Source organism: Artibeus jamaicensis, unplaced genomic scaffold, assembly GCF_021234435.1.
Source record: "Artibeus jamaicensis isolate MK-2021 breed Jamaican fruit bat unplaced genomic scaffold, CSHL_Jam_final scaffold_537, whole genome shotgun sequence".
Lineage (NCBI taxonomy): Eukaryota > Metazoa > Chordata > Mammalia > Chiroptera > Phyllostomidae > Artibeus > Artibeus jamaicensis.
The window spans coordinates 29,710,421-29,730,879 of NW_026522047.1; the positions used below are offsets into that span (position 1 = coordinate 29,710,421).

Below are 20,459 nucleotides of genomic sequence, written 5' to 3' on the forward strand. Positions count from 1 at the left end.
CAACTTTAGACTACCAGTGAGTTATTTTATGCTGAAGTTAAAAGACAGAACTGCTGGCTTGAAGGCATCTGATATAAACATAGAAAAGATATAGATAACTTATATTTTTCTCAAATTTACACAATCTTTTCACTTTGTTTCCCTGTATCTGTGGTATGTTCATACACTGATATGAGAAGACACATTTTTCAAAAAGTTTTTCTTTATATTTTTCCATTTTATTATTGTATTAGCTATTTTATCTATTTTTATTGTTTATATCAGTTATTTTCTTTTTATTTTATTAATATCAGTTATTTTTCTATTTTATTATTCATTTTTTTCATTTTTTTGAAGAGAGAAATCTTTTACATAGAAATTTATAAAGTTCATTAAGATCTGCCAAAGAAACCAACAATGTTGGCTTATGTTATTCCCCATCCTCTTTTTCCACTTCCCTGTGAAATGAGCTTAAGTGGAAAATCATACATGTTTTCTATAGCTCTTTGCTTTATTATAAGCATGGAGTACAGCATTATTGAGCATTTAGTAAATATTAACTAATATCAGTAAAATATATTATTAGGTTATTAATGTATATGAAGCAAAACATAGACCAAAAAGCCCTGTAAAATGTGGCTACTTTGGATGCTATAGAAGGTCTTTGCTTTCTGAAAAAAATTTATAATGAATTATTAATAAATTCATTTGTAATTCAATCAATATTTGCTGAACTTCTAAAGAGAATAATTTCTCTCAAAGTCTAGCATGGGTGTGTGTATATATATATATATATATATATATATATAAAATTTTCTTAAATGGTTATAATAAAAAGTGGAGAATAGGTAGAGACAGAGAATTAATTATGTTTATAAGAAATATCACATTTAGCCAGTGGCAGCAAAATGATAATCAAATAAAGCTTCTCGTGGAATTTGAGCTTATTTTTGAAAATGACTACAGTTTGGACGTAAAGATGTTAGCAGAAGGGAATGCCAGAGAGGGAGTGTGGTATAAGTGAATTTGAGCAAGGGAGGAAGCTGTGGCAAGGGACAGGAAAGCATGGGTTCTAGAGATACTATAAAATTAAAGTTGTCAAGTGGCCATGGACTAAACCTGAGGAACAACATGACTCTGAGCTTTGTCTGGAAGGAGGATGGTGCTTTGAACAGAAAATGGCAACAGAAGTAGACTTGAGACAAGACGGGAATTTTGTTTTGTATACAAGGATCTTGAACTGTAAATGGGGCATCTAGGTACAATGCATTTGAAAATTGGAGTTTGTAGGGGAATGTTTCACAGACTACCGATATGAGTTTGTAGCCTTTCGCATAAAGAAAGCCATTAAAGTGGGGAGTTTATTTCAGTTTATTTCAATCTGTTCAATGCCAAAGGGCTGTGTGTAGAGAGAAAGGATAGCTAAATTTAATATTCTGGGAAAAACTCATATTTAAGAACTTGAGAAGGATATTATGACAAACACAGAGAAGCAGCTGTCAGATAAATATGATGAGAATGTAAACAGAAGGGGACACGTGTTCAAAAAGAAGTGTATGTTAAGAGTCTGAAGAGGGTAAGTGGGTGTATTAGTCAGCTCAAGCTGCCATAACAAAATACCAGAGACTGGGTGACTTTAACAACAGACATTCATTTTCTCAGTTCTGGAAGCTGGAAGCCTAAGATCAGTTTGCCAGCATAGTCCAGTTCTGAGAGGTCTATTTCCCTGGTTTGCTTATGGCCCCCTTCTTGCTGTATTCTCACATGGCACACAGAGAGAGAGCAAGGTCTCTGTTACATTTTATAGGGGCACGAATCCCACTGTGTGGCTCCCCACCAATGACCTTCTCTAAACTTCACTATCTCCCAAAGAACTGACCTCTAAATACCATCACACTGGGGATTAGGGCTACAACGTACAAACTGAGGGTGAGGCACAATTCAGTCTATAAGCAAGAAGACTGAGAAAACATCATTTGAATTTTAGATTATAAATACATGACTTCTTTGAGACAAATTTCAATAATAATAGTAGAGTAAAATTGAAAGAAAATAAGGAACAATGGAGGAAATACTGTAGTGTAAAATGAGTGAAGATTACGTTAAGAGGAATAGCAAATTTGAAAAAAGAGCCTTGGAGATTAGAAATCTCTAGCGTTGTGTATATTGGTAGCTGTCTTTAAACAGGGATACTTACTACACAGTGTACAAAGTTAGTTAAAAAAAAAAGTCAAGGTACAGAGATGTCCACCTCTGATTAGGTTGAATAAAATCATAGTAGGCTCCCACTCCAACCCTAATAATGAGAACTAGCTTGATAAGCTATATAATCAGAGCTTTAAATTTTTTATCTGAATGCATATTTTTTTTAAAAAAAACCCTACGGTTAAAGTCATACTTTAAAGTAAAAGACTGAACACTTTCTGACTATGATTAGGAACAAGGCAAGAATTCCTTCTCCCACATCTAATCAACATTGTAGGGAGGTTAGGTCACAGTCATTGAAATAAGTAAAGGGGAAAAAAAGACAAAAAATTGAAAAGAGAGAAGTAAAATTGTCTGTTTATGTATATATAATTATTTACATAAGAATTTCTAAGGAATCTACACAATAACTAGACCTAAGAACTAATTTTAGCAAGGTTGCAGGATACAAAGCTCACATTAAGTCCATTGTAATTTCTGTACTGATAATAATCAATTAAGAAATTATATATTTAAAAATCCATTTATAATGTTGACATATATAAAATACTTAGAAATAAATCTAACCAAAGGCTTGCAAGACCTCCAAACTACATTGGTAAAATAAATTAAGAAAATCCAAATAAATAGATATACCATGCTCAACATTGTTAAGTATTAATTTTCCCTAAACTATCTAAACATAAAATACAACCCTAATCAAAATCTCAGCCAGCTTTTTAATAGGCATTGACAAAATGAAGCTAAGACTTAATGGAAAACATAGAAGAGCTAAATCAATACTAAAGAAGAAAAAGAGCAGTAAAAGACTCATTTAAAACGTGTGAAACTACAGTAATCAAAAAGTTTCGTATTGGTTTGAAAAGAGTAACAGAAATCAATGCAATAGAGTCTAAAAACAGTTCAACATTTGTTTGTTCATTTTTTGAACAAATGTATCAAGGCAATTTAATGAGAAAAAGAAAGCTTTAGCAATAAATTATGTTGAAACAAATATCTATATGGGAAAAAAACGAACTCTGATCTATACCTCAGATCATACGCAAAATTAATCCCAAATGGATCACAAACCTAAACACAGAAATTAAAACTATAAAACACAGAGAAGAAAATATGAGACTATCTTTGTCACCTTAGGCAAAAATGTTTAAACAGGAAAAACAAAGCATGAAACATAAAAGATGGTGAACTAAACTTAAAAATCAAAATTTAACATCTTTTGCTTTTCAAAAGATACCACGGAGTAAACAAAAAGACAAATCACACAGTGAGAGGAAACATTTGCCACACATATCAACAAAGGAATTGAATTGAGAATATATAAAGTCTTAGAGCTAAATAAGAAAACATGAACTACGGTGGGGGATGCTGGTGGGAAGGTAGGTACAGAGCAGAGGGGAATTAAGTGGAGAAAAATGGGACAATTGTGATAGCATAATCAGTGAAATATACTTTTAAAAAACAAAAAGAACAGAGAAAACACAATTAGATTTAAAAATGGGCAAAAACTGACACTTCACTAAAGAAGGTATATGAATAGCCAATAAATAAATCTTTAGATGTTCAATATTATTAATCATGAGGCAGAAACTATGTCAAAAATTTGAAAGTTTGACAATGCCAAGAGTTAGTGATGATATGGAATAGGTGGTATTCTCAGACTCTGCTGGAGGGACTGGGAAACAGTTTAGTGGTTTCTTAAAATACTAAACATATCTTATCACTTAGTTATTCCATTTCTAGGTATTTACCCAAGAAAAAGATAAATGATATATTTCAACAAAGACACATGTAAATGTATAAGCTTTATTTGTAATAGCTAAAAACCAAGAAACTACTGAAATATGTTTCATCGCACAGTTGAATAAAGGTGATGTTGTATAGCCATATATGTAAAGAACTATTATTTGGCAGATATATGAAACAAAGTAGATAATTATGCTGAGTAAATGAACCCACACAAACAAGGGTGCATATGGTAATTTGCTTTTACATAAAATCTAGTTACTGCAAACACAGTGTCAAGTCCAGAAAGCAGACAGATGACTGGGGACAGAGGAGGAGGAGGGAACCAGCTGGAGAGGGACACAGGAAAAGGTTTAGGTGGAGGGTGGGAATGTTATTCATCCTGATCGTGGTGCTGGTTTCACAGAGGTATTCGTCTGTCATGTCTTATCCAATTGTATATTTTATATATGTGAGGTTTGTTGTACATAAGTTATACATTACTCAAGTAATTAAAAACTCAACTGAGGACTCAAAGAAACATCCAGATTCCCAAGTGAATAACAGGGAAAGGAGGGTGGGGGAAGTAAAAGAGGGTATAGGAGTAAAAATGGTGATGGAAGGGGACTTGACCTGGGGTGGTGAACACAATACAATATACAGATGATCTATTATAGAAATATACACCTGGAACCTATATAATTTTATTAACCAATATCACACCAATAAATTCAATAAAAGTGTAAAAAAAGAAAAGGCAAGGAAGTCATTGAAAACGCTAAAAAAATGAAAAATACAATAGAAAAAAAGTATACAGTAAGCCTAACATCTGAAAGAAAAAAGGGCAAGGTGGCAAATTCCAGTGGAGACAGTATGGCTACAATATAGGATTTAAGTAGAGAATGATCTAGACATCAGGCAGCAGAGTCAGGCGGTAAAGCATGGCTCCGTCAGATCACCTGCCTGAAGTTAGGAACACTGCACAATCCCTTTGTCACCTCAAATGGCCTTTAACACACGGTGTAAAGCCACAGTTCTTGATCCTGAACACTGACCATGATCATTTATCAAGGGCAGCTGATGGAAGGAATCATAGCCTGGCACCATTTTACAACGTGTAAAATGGACTGTGATTGCACACAGCTACCAGTTTCCTCCAGGCATAGAAACAGATCCAACAGTAAGATAAAGATGATAAAGATAAAGATAAAGATAAAGATAAAGACAAAGACAACAATAAAGATAAAGATAAAGATAAACTAAACCAACTGTACTCGGGTTTGATTCAAATATGAAATGACAGCCACGCAAATAAGTAAAAATGATGATTTTTACAGGTGAGGGAAAATGCTTAGGCCATTTCTTCATTAGCAAGGAAGAGGGAACAAAGGTGTGAAGAGACTGCTCTTTTCAGGACCTTCTGCACTTTCTTTTGACTTCCCTCTTCCTGTTGGCCTGTGTATCGTTGCTCAATACCCCCTACTTGTATCCACCTTTGTTGTTTAGACCCACATGCTGGGTCTTTTAGTTTCTCTTTTCTCTTAACTTTAAAAATATGTCCAAGAAACCATGCTCTTAATCAAAGGCGGAAGTTAACGTAACAAAAATGACATTTGCTACCGGGAAAACAAGTCGTGGTGCTCTTCTCAGTAGAATAATTATCCCATGGCCTCCAAGAGATACAATTCACAAGAGAGACAATCCAAAGGAATTTTAGGCCATGGGACAAGTGGGAGAGAAACTTCTGTTGGGGGCGGCCTTGCAATATCGTTCATTTATGACCTTCCTGCACTCAGCCAAGCCAGCAGGTGAGCTCTAGGTGGTAACCCAGTCTAAAACTCCAACAGCTTCAAAGGGGTTGGAGAGAAAGGGGGAAGGCAGGAACTTCAGTTGGGGTAATTGGCTAGTCCACCAAGGTACAGACTTCATCAAGAAATATGAGAGCTTTCCTACACACCACTGCTGAATACTTTTTCTACTGGGAAGTGACACAAGAGCTTAAGAATATCATTTTGATTAGTCACCACAGAAAAGAACCAGAAATAAATGTTGTGGCATATCAAATTGCTATTTGGGGTAGAAGTGGACAAAGAGGAATGTAAGTTACAATTAGTGACTACAAATATAGAACATTAAAAAAACTAGAATTTTACCAGGGAAGTTTTTACTGGGAGGAATGCCTTTTGCTGGTCCCATTTACAAATGTGTAACGCTAATCCAGTCTAAGACTATCTTGTTTTAAATCTTGACATATCAAATATTGATAATGTTATTGTGTTATCCAAATCTTTTCCATGTTACCTTTGTAAACCCTTCTAAACATTTTAAAATGTTGCTACATTGATTAAACTTCACACTTAAATACACAACTCAATGGAACATTGAAATTCCTTTGTTTTACTAAAGGAATATGTTTCATTAACTTAATATATACCACATATTTAACTACTTATAACAGGGCATGTCTGAATGCAAAATGATTGGAAATTGAGAACCAAAAGCAGCTAACAATTTCAGGCCATACATATAAAATTAGACTAGTAAAATAACAAATCTTCTCTAATAAAAGCACAGTATTTAAGTTACATGATTTTTCAACCTCATGAATAGAAACACTTAATACAAGTTAAGGAACCAATAATTTCCTAGTTAAATCTAAAAGTGCATATCAAACTTCGGATAATTTGAACTGATTTGTGAAGGCCTAATTAAAAGTAATGCATATGGTATATCCTTTCTCCAAACTCTAAAACCAAAATGGTTCCACATGACCTAATAAAGCAGAGTCAGCCCGACACTCTGCTCTTGTTGTAATCTAACCCCTCTGTACCTTCAATCTTTTTATAAATATTCTTCAACTTAACCTCATTGCTCCAGGCAGGACCGTGTCATCTCACACATTTTTACTGAGTGCTTATGATCCATGAGCACTTCTACAAGGTGTCTGTGAATAGAGCGAGAACCAAACAGAAATGGTACCTCCTCCCACAGAGTTCAAGCTAATGGGAAAGTAGACAATTCAGCCACAACTGTAGATACTAATGTGATAGGGAGTCAAAGGAAAATATGACCAGGTACTCAATTCAGACTTGGAAGAGCAGGAAAAGTTTCCGAGAAGTAGAGCCTCATTTCAGATTTAAAGGATGAGTACATATGGGCCTCTCCAAAGATCAAGCAAGGGGAAAGGAAATCAAGAAAAGGGGAGAGGGGCAGATGTCTTTTTCCACAAAGGAATACTGCAAAGCTGTGACTTGGGAGACTTGGCATGGCCCTTTCTCCTTCCACACCTGGTTATATATGTGCACACGTGCATACACACACACACACACACACACACTCGCCTGCTTTGTGATGTCCTTCCTTTCCTCTCTCTAGAACACTCTCCCACTGTTCTCCACATTTAAATCCTACAGGTCCTGCAAAGTTCAACACTGTGGTGTTGTTTTAAGATCTCAACTAAGTGCTCCATCTTCTCTAGAAAGCTTTTCCAGTATCTCCGTCTTGCAGAACTGTCTCCCTTCTTTCAGGTTTTTTAGAAATTATTTAAAATTCACCACAAGTATTAAGCCGACTGCTAGGTGCTGACATGTACAATTCTGAGACTATTTCTGGGTTTTGTTATCTCCACACACGGACTTTAAATTCCCTCAAGTCAGGGACTGTGTCATAAACTTTGCTTGTATCTCTGTCAGTGACAAGCATAATCCATTGTAAACTTTATTGCAAGAAGTACAAAAAGGTGACTGAACCCCTGAGAAGAGTGTCATAAAACACAAAACGTGCTAAGCTTTCAAAAACTACAAATTGAAAAGAATGTTTCTTTAATTCTTTTTATATTGATAAAGTGGTGATAATGGCATTTTACCAGATGTACATAAAGTTTCCCAATGAGGGATGAAGAAATTCAAATAGTACAGGCAGAAATATTGTATTTTTGTTTCACTTCTCTTCTTCAAGAAAATAATATTCACTGGCAAAAGTAAGACAAACACACACACACACACAAAAACACATTTAAAGGTCCAAGGTAGAGTATGATATTAAATAGTCTAAATGAGTTTGAGATGACTAATTTGGAGAAATTTCACTGCAAAGTACTGAAGGATTTTGTGGATAAGGTAAGTGAAGAGTTAAAATCATCTTTACAGATATTGGAATGAATAGAAAGGTTAATAAGAAACAAAAAAATCCAGCCAGTGTCTCAGTTTTCAAAATAGAGAAGGCGGATTCTGACAACTCAAGCCTAAAGAGCTTTGACATTATCCCAGGCATGAGTCCCAGGAGGTTCTTAAAGCTGCAGAATGTCAGCACTCAAAATGTGAAGTGTTGTCACCTACAAGCCAGTGTCATTTCCTCTTGGTTTTAATTGTGTTCGTGAATACCTACTCCACAGAAAGTGGAAATGCATTTCAGCAAGGAATCTGAGCAAATCTGTCACAGAATACCTCTGGGCTACACAAAGGAATGTAAGCTCAGAGGAAAGAGAGTTACTTGACTATACAACTGGTTGAACAGCCTTATAAATGGGATTAATTCATGGACTCATAAAAAGCAAGAAGGTGCCACAAAAGTCCTTTCAGTTCAGCATTCTACACATTTACTCAGACAAAGGTGTTGTGTCCTGATCCAATCCACTAATGCCTCTACATTGGTAAGAATTGCTAACCTGTATCATGGAATCAGAATCCAAAAATAGCTTGACCTTCTGAAACAATAGGCTAACCAAAGGCAAAGATTAAATGTAATTGCAGTAAGTATTTTTAAAAGTCCCTAATCAGGTGTCAAATGTACAATTGGGGAGAAGTGTATTTTCACAAGATGAAGCAAATAAATATGCATAATTAAATAAAATACTGTGGGTACAAAAAATAAATGGAGAGAGAGCAGATTAAATTTTAGGATGAGTAACTATAGAGAAGAAAACCCAATACATCTAATGATATTCATTCATTCCTCATTCCTTTAGGTTCAGCTTGGGGACCACACTCCAGGAAAACCAGGAGTGCCTCCAAAGGAGAAATGCCCTGTGATACTGAGACTCCCAAACCATGTCAGTTCAGGATGGGTTGAAGAAACTGAATATTATCATACAGACTATAAGAGTTGTCATAAATGAGAACATTTTGTGTAGGTATTCTAAGAGTTAAAAATTGGGATATAAATATTTTAAAGACAAATAGTATAGTCCAACATAAGAGTTCTTATGCTAAGAACAGATAAAATAAAGAAACGCCTATAACATTTAAGATAAATATGGATAAATAATTTGCCTAAATCAATCTTCATATTCTCTATGAACTCAAAAATAAGCTTATCTGCTAAGGAAGAAAAGAATAAGAATAGTTTGAGTGAACTGGAAAACCTGAAAAAATGGAACATGCGCTATGGAGATTTCGATATGAAATTATCTAAGAAAGAATAAATTCCCAGCATTATCAATCATCCTTTAAAGTGAATTAGGTTGGAGTAAATCATGTTCTAATGGCAAGAGATTTGAGGGTTAGAGCAGAGTTGTCATTGCTAAGATGATTGTGATCAGTACAAAGAGAGAAACATGGGGAAAGTAAGGGAGGCCAAAGAAAAATAATGGAAGATGATGGTGTCAGGTAATGGCGAGTGAGATGAATTATTGGAAAGTTAGGAGATTGATAGGAGAAAGAGGATATGAGATTCTCAGCCTTTTCAGCTGGGGAAATTTCGGTGATGTGAAGGCCCAGGGTGGTGAATACCAGTGGATTCCCAAAGGTAAGGGCAGCAGGTTAAGGTCCTGTGAGAGCGGAACATGTAGAGGTTGAATGAAGTTCTGAACAATGTCAGCTGACTAAGATGCAGAAAGAAAAACCTCCATTATTTCAGATTACTGAGGAAAGTGTGATGTTCAGGAGGTTAACAAGCGTTGGTAATGGGGAGAGAACAGATAACATTAGTGGAGGATGAAAACTTAGAAAAACAAAAGATAATTGGGCAATGATCAACAAAATAACAGTTTATAAGCAATTCTGAATATGCTGCAAGCCATATGAGAGAAAACCATAATATTCCATGGAGGGCCATTGCAAAAACAAATACCATTCTTTAAACTGAATTCTTGAGTAGTACAACTTAGAGCATCAAGGCATAAAAACTTAACTCAATAATTACAAAGATCACATAATTAAACTTATTAGACACTCTGCATCAGGCACTGAGTCCAGTGCTGAATATCTTGAGGGAGACTGGAATTTGGTATAAGATACAAACATCTAAACAGGTATTTTTATGTAATTTAGCAGAAAGAAAGGGAATATGTAGGTTGGGTCAGACCTGGAAATTATTTCAGGATTAAGAAGTTTTCCTTGGTCCGCCCAACTTCCTTTGCCCAGGTGTCCACTCCCCAAACCATTGTCTTCTGCTGGCTTCTTGCTCATTCCCACTACAGTGAGAAGGAAGAGATGGTATGTGAGTTAATTAATTTCAGTTGCATTTAATTTTCCAAAAGGGAGGGTTCATTTTAATGAAAGATTATTAATGAACAGAAAGCCTTCTAGGCAGGTGAAGTTCATAACTATGAACAGTGAGAATCACATTTTTATGTTAAGGTTGCAGGAAGACCCTCCAGTTTTATAAGCTGCTCTAAAGCTCTTCACTTCTTGCAAATAATTTTATCATGCTCTCCATAAGCCTCAGGACTACAGGAAGATAAAGCCTGTTGGCCTCCAGCCAAAGGAGAGAAAAAAATATGAAATGGGTCAGATACTTTCAAATGATTTGAGAAAAATAGGGGCAACTGTGATTTAGGATAGCCAGGAAATTACTCCAACCCCAATTAAGTCACCTACTTCATGGACAATTACATTTGCTCATTTAAGACCTAAAAATTGCTAAAACCTCTTATTCTATCAGGGCAAGATAAAGATATCCAAAACAAAACTATTGCACAGGTACCTAATCAACAATTCCTAAATAAATCTAGATAGTCTAGAGACTAAGAAGAATTGAAATTATTGGTATTTAGAACAAAAAATAACAGTTTCTACAAATAGGAAGAGAAGTAATAGTAATATTTAAGAAAAGCTTCTTGGGTAAATAATTATAATTTAAATAATATAAAAATCATTGCCGTAAATGCTATGAGTCTTAGCAAATAAAAGAAAGGCTAAGAAACTTTCTGGAAAATCTGACATAGAGAAAATATTGAGAATAAATAGTTTCCTCCAGTTTTGCCCCATCAATAATATATTTTGGTATGTTCAGTGGTTGTTTTAAATGTCCACTTCTCTTTACCTGCAGAGATTCATTCTTAAGGCTAATTTGATTTTTATTTATTTCTGAAAATGGTGAATTAGAAACTTCATGGGCACACATGTTATTTTAAACTAACTTGTAAAAAAAATCAGTGTTTTTCTCCCTAGACTCACATTAATTGTTGATAAATGCAGCCTACAAATGTAGACATAGAATTTAATTTCTTTTGTATGATATCAGACAAAATTTAAGATTATGCAATATCTTTATTCATTAAAAATAATGTTAAATCACCATATGGCAGCTAGTGGGAGCGGGTTACAGGGTGGAGGGATTGAGGAAAAAGAAAAAAGGACCCATGGACGTGGACGACAGTGTGGTCCACTGGGGAGAGGTGGGTATAAAAGGACTAAATGGAAATGGAAAAAATACAATAGAGATTTAATTTAAAAAACATAATAAAAGAATTTTTGTTTGAAAAATGTCTATGACAAAACTGTTGACATTTAGTCATAAAATTTTACTGATGTATTCATAACAGAAATAATTTAATTTTAGTTATCACTTCTTCGGTTTTAATACAATATAATATTAACTAAACCAGTTTTTAAAATAATACCTTAAGCAAGATCATTTAATAAATCACAGGTATAAGAGATATTACTACTAAGCATTGTGGTTTTCCACATTTCTTTTTTCTTTGGTGTTGCCAGGTATAAATAAAATATCTTTACATTTCCTTCCTCATTCTGTAAATGACAGCTGAATTAGACCCATTATTTTCTGCCAGAACATCTAGAAACAAGGCCTTTAAGGGGCTATTTATATCCATATACTATGAAATACCTCACCAAGGATAAGTACTTTATATTTTTGTTGGATTTTGAAGAGAGAAATATATTTTCTTTGTCATAAACTAGAAAGAGGTATTACGGTACAAGAAGAAAGAGCACAAGTTTTCTACTAAATAAATTTCACCTGCCTACATTTTCTGTCCAATACATTTAAAATCATACAAGTGAGTCTATTTTATATTGATACGTTTTATTATTGTAACACTATTTAATTATTCTAGAAGTTTTCCTACTATTTTATCAGAAGGCTTTATATAGAGAGTCTATTGTTTGGATAAGAGAAAGTGTAGTTTATGCATGTATATTTTAACTTCGTGGTTATTTTTCTATTCAGTCACAGATCTCTTCAGCTATCTGAGAAGTCTAGACTATTTCCCTAAAAACGCAGCAACTCAGTTGTTTGAATACAATGTCAGGGACTTCATGACCCTTGAAGTACATCCACAGAACCAGGTGTTTGGTAACTGAATAGAGAGCACAGCCTACACAGACAATCTCCACTGAAAAAGTAATAGAATTCATATGACTTTTTCACAAGTTAAAGTTTGCTTCGGAATTTTAGACATCTGTATCATTTTTACATTGTTAATAGTGTAAAAACCGTCACACCACTAAACCATTACCTGAAATAGCACAGTTGCACAAAAATAATTATATTAGGAAAAGAAACATATTAATTCTACATTATGAATCAAGACATGAAAATCTGTATCTCTCTATAAGATGTTGTGTTTCAACATCTTATATATGGAACCAGAGGGTTAACGATTTTCCTACTAAGCCCAGTTCTGGAAGTACACAGACATTTAATGAAATCGGCATCAGAGACCTAGCCCTGAAAAATCACTACTACTGTGTTATAAATGAAGCTCTAATTTAATATATATCCCCCGCCCCTACACACACACACACACACACACACACTCATACGGATTTCCATCACGTTGGAAACCCAGGTGCCTTCTGCTAGTTACCATTAAGTGAGATTTACAACCTTCTGGTTTATTTCAGAAGATGTAAACGGCTTATCGAGTGCAAAGTGAAAGAACAGGCACGTGAAAAACAAATGAGCTGGAGAAAGACGCACAAAATCTATAGCCAGAAATCACATGACTACGTTGCTTGCAGCCCCTCTCATCACCGTCACTGTGAGGCAGCTCAGCCCATCAAGTACCGGTTCCGGGCACAGGTCCGCACTCAGAGACGGGGTGGTCCCTGCTCACCGTTTCCCCAGGTGAGACGGAAATTAGCCAAACGGTAACTAGCACTCGGGCTGGGGCGCGCGCGCGCGCGCACACACACACACACACACACACACTCTCTCTCTCTCCCTCTCTCCTTCTCTCTCTCTCTCTCTCTCTCTGGTCAAGCCCTTGAGCCCCGCTGGAAGTTTCCTGGCTGTTTTCTCTAAGGAATCCTGCGATCCTAGCTGTTTGCTCTCCAGGAGGGCGTATGGCTCACCCACTCCGTAGCAAGCGGGTGGAAGCTGCGGTAATGCCCAGGCTCTAAGGTCCCAGCGCCCCTTTGTTGCTCCAGCTTTCTTTCCCATGCGCAGGAGGCCGCGGAGCCGCGCCGCGCCTGGCTGGCTGCTGCTGCCCCGCGCCCGGGCGGTGGGAGAGCAGCGCCCGGGCGCGCCCAGCGAGTTCTCACGGCCCGACTCCGAGGGCGCAGCCTCTAGCGAGGTCCGCTGGAGCCCACCCCTATCCGTACTCCTCTCTCCGGAGTCGTAGTTCCCCCAGGCCCTCAGCCTGGTCCCCCGGCGCGTCTCCTTTGCCCCCTCGCTCCTCCCCCGCGTGGGAACCGCGCCCAGGCCCCCGGCGCTGGGCAGCGGGAAGTTGGGGGGCCGGTGGAGGACTAGCCCAGGCCCGGGGCCCGGAGCCGGAGAAAGCAGCGGCCGCTCTGGGGAGACCCGACACTCGTGGGTAGGCTGCGACAACTTACTCAGTGACCTCCCAGATCTCTGGACTGCGTTTCGGATCTACAGCAGCTCCAGGGCGCGCCTTGCACTGTGAATGCAGAAAAAAGGAGAGTGGGCGTCAGGGGGAGGAGGAGGTGGGAGGGAGCCGGGACCCTGCGGTGGCACCTGCGGATCCCCGGGCAAATGCACCCAACGCACACGCAGCCGCAGCGCTCGCACTCGGGCTCACTCCTGTCTACCTGCTCAACAGGCTGTGACTCTCAAATCCGATTCCCGCGCGGCTCCGCAGCATCCGTTCCGGTAGCGGTCTCTCCCTGTGTCTACCCGTCTCTCTTTCTCCGATGACCCCAAAAGATCTCTGGCAGTTTCTTTCCCTACGACACTCGACTTGTTTTCAGAACCCCTTCCCTTCCCTGCACCGAAAAACTGAAAAAGAAAGTAGTGGCTACAACACACCATGGTGAGGTCACTCAGGGTCCTTTGGCAGCCGGCGGAGGTCCCTCCCCGGCAGGTGTGGGTCGCTTAGGGCGTTTCCCCAGCGGTGGTCCGCCTTTGGCCTCGGGTCTCGCTAAGCAAACGTGTAGAAGTGCACAGAAATCTGCCTGTGGAAAACCAGCTCTGGGCTGAGTCCCACCCACTACGCCCAGACTAGGGCCGGGGAACTGAGTCTGGCCCCTCCAGCTACCCAATCACCATCCCAGCAGTTACTCGGTGGAAACAGAAAGAGGGGATGGGGACGGGAACAAAAAAAGAGGAAGGGAAAAAAGGAGGGAACTCAGGAAAAAAATTGGCTTCTTTAAGCAAACAAAAAACTCCACTCTCCTCTGATTTGGAAAAACTGTAGTTTACCATAGTTAAAACTTCCAACATTTCTGCTGGGAAGTTGGTGTCTGCACGGATTGTTCTCTTGTTCTGGTTTTCAGCGTTAAAGCCCATCTACTCTTGCAAATGCAGTTAGTTCTTTGGTTGCAGACATTTACATCCTTCCGGTAAGATCCTGATTCTGCTTGATTCAGTACATTTAGTTCTGTTTGTTGGGGTAGGGGGTGGTGTCCGTGTGTGTATTCCAGCACAGAAAATTAGGTTCTGATATTGTTTTTCAGTCACCTTTCTGACTTGCAGAATAAAAAAATTCATTATGCTGTTTCAGTGTGAATTCACAATTATTAATGATCATTAATAATTATTAATTATTGAAGAATAATGGTTATTAATGTGGTCCTTCTTCAAACCCAGGAACTCTGGGACAAATTGCCCATGGTTATCTCCAATTTTTATATTTCTCCCCAAACCTACCGCATAATCTAGTGCCATTTTTGACTCATCACATTTACAAATTCTCTCCCATTTTTGTTGGTTGTGCTCTTCTCACGGCAAACATCAGAATAAGCTCCCCCCAAAGACATTTAAGTAAGAAACAAGGCATTTAAATAAACTTTGCCTTAGTAACAGACAAAAGATTATAGTTACAAGTTTGCATGTTTTGGTTCTTCCACTTCTGAAAACTTCTCTTCCTCTACTCCCAGCCCAAGATAATCTCTTATTATGGTTTCTGTCCCCAGGATACTTAGAATTTAAGACCTAGAAAAAAAGAAATACCCACTAACACATAATTGAAAGAGAACCTCACGCCAGTTTTTTTAAAATAAATTCAATATGAAAGCACAAAAGAAAAGATTTTTTTGACAGGAGACTTAACTGCATAGGAGAGCAGCATCAGAGTTAAGTCTTTAAAGGGTTGATCCTACTTGGATAAAGATAATAGAAGTTCGTTTTTGTTTTGCTTTGCTTTTTTTCACTGAGCGAAGACGTGGAGGTAGGGAGCAGTGACATGGATATTCAAGAAACAGGAAGTGGTACCATTTGATAAAAAAAATGCAAAGTGCATTGAAAAAGTATAAGAAGATAAGGTGAAAAGATCAGTTGGGTCCAAATGCCTTGTTTGCCTGTCCTCTAGTTGTCATGCACTATAGGCTTGGCTAAAACTTGATTTTTTGTTTTTGTTTTCCCCTACTGGTATTACTCTTATCAATATTCCTTTCATCCTAGAATGGGATCTGCTAAAGCTGTTAATTTCTGCTTTTACCATCCTCTAATTCTGTACACCACCCACCTTTTCAAAAGTACCACATTTAACCTTAGTGATTTCTGCCAGGGGCTACTCGCTCTTACCAAGGGTAGACTGTCAGTTGGAGACAGTTCTGTACTCTTTGTCCACCCATTGTGAGTATGGGGTATGTGCAGAACACAACCAATCTAGGGTTAAGTGTGGCTGGAATCACCACAAGGTGACTGTGAAAACCACTTATTTGAAACCACAAATCTGAATATTTGATATGCCCTCAAAAAAAAATACTGGAAGTACTTTTGCACTAGAAAAGTAGTGTTTTGCACTAGAGAAGTGATCTCTGCAGCCCAAGTACTTCTCAGTAAACATGGTTCATAGTAGGGATTCACTGAAATGACTGTTGAGTGGATGAATGAACACCTGAGTATGTCATCATCTTCCCTGTCCATTCTTCTGGCTTACAGGTGATATGTAGGTTAAAACTCACCTCCACTTTCTTGAGAATAGGATAGTTGTCATGCCAACTTAACAAAAATGTTAACAAGGACAAGTATTTAGTTGAAAGCAATCCTGGGTAAACTTGTCAGCTCAGGCAGAAAAGATGCCTTGTTCTCCCTGTACTCACAATGACAACAGTACGAAAACATTTTCATGTGTATTCTTTTCACACTTGCACATGACAGTGCCAACCAGAGATGTGATCTAACCCTCACTGGTTACAGTGTGGTCTGTGTATCACCATGACCTGCAATCTTGTCAGAGGTATGGAATGTCAGACCTCAGCCCAAACAAACCTACTGAACCATTTAACAAAATCCTCCCTGGATCCCTATGCATATTAAAGTCTGAGAAGCACTGATCTACAATCAACTCCCTAAGTATGTTAAACCTGGGAACATGTTGCAGGATTATCTTTAATCCTAAGGATTTTTAGAACTTGCATTTCTCTCTCTCTCTCTCTCTCTCTCTCTCTCTCTCTCTCTCTCTTCTTTCTGGGATATTACTACCATATCAATTCAAATAAATTAAGGACACTGATGGATTCATCTCTGCTGGCTTCTTGGTCTAGTTCATAAACCAACACAAGTTCCTCAACTGAAGGGAATTAAGAGAAAGGGTGAAGGAGCAATGCAGCAGGAGGGAAGAAGGGAGAGCACCATTTATGCTATTATATGCCCCCCTTTTATGTCAGGGGCAGAAATTCACTTCATTATTTTTTTTAACAAACCACTGATTATATTAGTTGTCAGATCAGGATAACTTGTCAAACACAAGAAAGATAAGAAACATTTCACGATCATTTCCCTCTTTATTATTCTTTGATACTCCTTAAGATAACTATTAGTTTTCAATTTGTTTTAAACACACCTAGTTAGACAAATTTATACTGGTAATTTGTAATTATCAGGACCATGTTACTACTCCAAAACATCTGTTTTAATTATGAAAAGAAGACCATGTGGCATTGGAATTCCTAAATTTTTAGTCATGGTAGGACATTCATGAAAAAAGTTGGACTTGAAAAGAGTCTAATGATGGTAGAAATGTTGTTCACCCTATTTTCTTGAAATAAATGGTGTTTGTTAACAGTAAATAGAACACTGGGGTGAAAAATGGCCCACAACCCTTGACCCCAAAATGTCCATGGCTTCATTTCTGATACCTGTGACCACATTGTCACATGGCACATGGCAAGGGGGAGTAAAATTTGCACAAAGAATTAGGATTGTTAATCAACTGACCTTGAGATCACCTATGTGGGTCTATCACAATCACAAGATCCCTTCAAATAAAAGATGAAAACAAGAAAGTCAAGGTCAGAGTCAAAGAGAATCAGAGAAATGCAATGTGAAAAAGAATTGACCCGTAATTGCTGGCTTTGAGGGTGAAAGAGAGGTATTTCTAAGAAATGCGTACAGTCTCTAAAAGCCAGGTCATCCTGGAAAAATGATTCTCCCTCGGAGCCTCCAGAAAGCAACACGGCCGAACTGAAGTCTGCTATATGCAGAAAAGATGGATTTGTGTATTTAAAGGAGAAGATTTTTAAAGAAAGTGTTGAAGTCATTGCCTGGTTTCTTCTTGCTGCTTCCTATAAAATGTGAAAAAAAAGAGAGATTGAAGGAGGAACTATTAAGCAGAAAAGAACCAGGGCTTGGTGATTTACAAAATCCTCAGCTTATTACAAAAGATGCCAAGCCATCGTCATCCAGGTAAATATAACATCTTTGCACTTTGGTGATACTGGGAAAGTTTATTGACTTTCATATTTTAAAACATACAAGAGATCCCTATGTTTTTACTTGTGTCTTAAGGTAGAAGTCATATTGACTCTTTTATTCCTAATATCATTACCTAGCACTAGCACTCCACAAATTGTTTATGCTTTGAAAGGAGACCAAACTGGTAGCCTGTAGACCTCAATATATTTAATGATGCTTTGAAAATATCTCCTGATTGAAATAACTTACAACTCAATTGACTTTAAGAAATTGAAAAAAAAATATATGGTAGAGACAATGACGTAGAAAGTTCCCGAGATGAATGGATTGATGGATACTGTAAAATAAGTGTTTGTGAAATTTCTTCAAAGGCATTTATTGAATGGAACTATATTACTCTATCCAGTTAAAGATACTTCACATGGATAAAAATTGACACATTTAAAGAGAACCATTTAGCCATACAAAGATACAACATTTGCAAAAACAAACAAACTAAAAGACAGTCCATATTGATGGTTAAGGTCTTCAATATGAATATTTCCTTCTCTAGCTTAGTCTCCCACCCCCCACCCATGCACAAAATGGACAGAGCAAGCTCATGTTCCACCTCCCTGCTCCTAAAAGCCATTTAATATATTGTGCTGGAATAGAGGATGTATCCCATAATAAACTGATGAGAACAGATACTGCACTTGATCTTAACCAAAAGGCTGAGAAATATTTTCTTTTTTTTAATTTTAAGAGTACATTTATTAAAGCTGGTGGCAGTGAAACAAGAAAGGGCTTAGGATAGAAGTAGCAGCAGGAGAGTCTAGGCAGGGGTACTTCGGTTCTCTAGAAATGTTAGAGGAAGGGATGGGCTGAGGGCTACTTGAGAAACAGTCTATGTGAGAAATAAAAGTCACAGTGACTCAAGTCAGCCAGAGTGGGTCTGGTCTTGGCTCACTGAAAAGTCAGAGAAAGGGGGGCCTTGGAGACAGGTTCAGGGGGTCAGCCCAGGATGATCTGCAGTGGCCCACTGTGTTCGTGTTTACCAGTCTCAGGGAAACCCTTAGAGTATAGGAGATACACTCCTGAGAGGGAAGAACAGCATGGGCGTGTTCTTGGGAGGGAGCGTGTGCTCCACATCTTTGACTTTAGTAATTTTTAAATAGAAAAACTAACACTAGCTGTCAACAAATGCATTATTTAGACTATTCATAACAGCCCCAAATTAGAAAGAACTCAAATGCCCAGCAACAGGTGAGTGGATGAACCCATTGCTGTACACGCATATCATGGGATGCTACTCAGCAGTAGAAAAGAAGGATCTACTAAAAAGACAGGAACATGGATGAGTCTCAAAAATGTGCTGAGGAAAAATAAAATAAAAGAGTACATACTGCATGATTCCAATTATATGAAATTCTAGAAAGAGTAAAACTAATCTGTAATAACAAAGGGCAGATGAGTAGTTGCTTGGAGCTGGGATGGGAAGTGGCCAGCAGAGAGGCACAGGGACTCTGTGGGTTATGGAAATGTTCTAATTTATGATTGGGGTGGTGGTCATGAGGATGCACACATTTATCAAAACTCAGGGAACTGCACATTTAAAATCGGTATATTTTATTTTCTGTACATTTATCTCAATCAAGTTGTATTTAAAACAAGAGTTTAAGTCATAACAACACCCCAGGTTATTAGAAGGACAAGTGAATTCTTTTCTGAGATTCTTTAAATGTCAAAAAATGAATCACAATTGTTTACATTGTTTATTTTGTGCCAGACACTGTTCTAAACACCATGTGTGTTATGCATTTGTTCCCTCCAGCAAACACTATTATTGTATCTGCTTAACATATGAGAAAAAGGAGGCATATGGAGCTCAAACAACTTTCCCCAAATCACGCAGCTGGCAGGACTCAAACTCAAGCTGGCTGGTTCATCACCCTAGGGTATGAATCACTCTGGTCATTTTGCGAAGACCTTATTAATTGTGCAAAATAAAAAGTTCCCGCTTAGACTTACTAAATCAAAATCTTTGGGTACTAGCAGGTCCCAGGAACCTGCATTTTAACCGGCATCTGTAAATCACTCTGATGGCTGAGGATCATACTCAGAAACACTACATATTTCAAGGTAGTAAAATTGCCTTATTGAGGAATCTTTGGGCAGGTACACACTCCTGACACCATTATATAACAGGCTTGGGCTTTCAACTTGAACTTCCAACTATTTACATATCCTCTGAGTCTTTTTGCTTGATATTAGTTTGAGCTACCAAT

The 20,459-nt window shown here is 37.7% G+C and overlaps 1 protein-coding gene and 1 pseudogene across 8 annotated transcripts in view; both read right to left on the reverse strand.

Annotated features, from left to right (window-relative positions):
• The window catches only part of GUCY1A1 (guanylate cyclase 1 soluble subunit alpha 1), a 55,703-nt gene extending 40,851 nt beyond the window's left edge, over window positions 1-14,852 (reverse strand). The window contains exons 1-3 of one of the 8 annotated variants that reach the window (XM_037125709.2): window positions 14,362-14,707; window positions 13,929-13,993; window positions 10,213-10,321 (exon numbers count right to left, since the gene is read on the reverse strand). The gene's annotated coding sequence lies outside the window, so the exon portion shown is untranslated. Of the gene's footprint in view, window positions 1-10,212; window positions 10,322-13,448; window positions 13,678-13,928; window positions 13,994-14,070; window positions 14,093-14,144; window positions 14,341-14,361; window positions 14,708-14,754 lie in introns of those variants that run through there. The other 7 variants (XM_037125713.2, XM_037125711.2, XM_037125708.2 and 4 more) reach the window with 7 other exon arrangements.
• A 3,894-nt stretch (window positions 14,853-18,746) lies between these two features.
• LOC119034649 (uncharacterized) lies at window positions 18,747-18,917 on the reverse strand (annotated as a pseudogene).
• Between the last annotated feature and the right edge of the window lie 1,542 nt (window positions 18,918-20,459).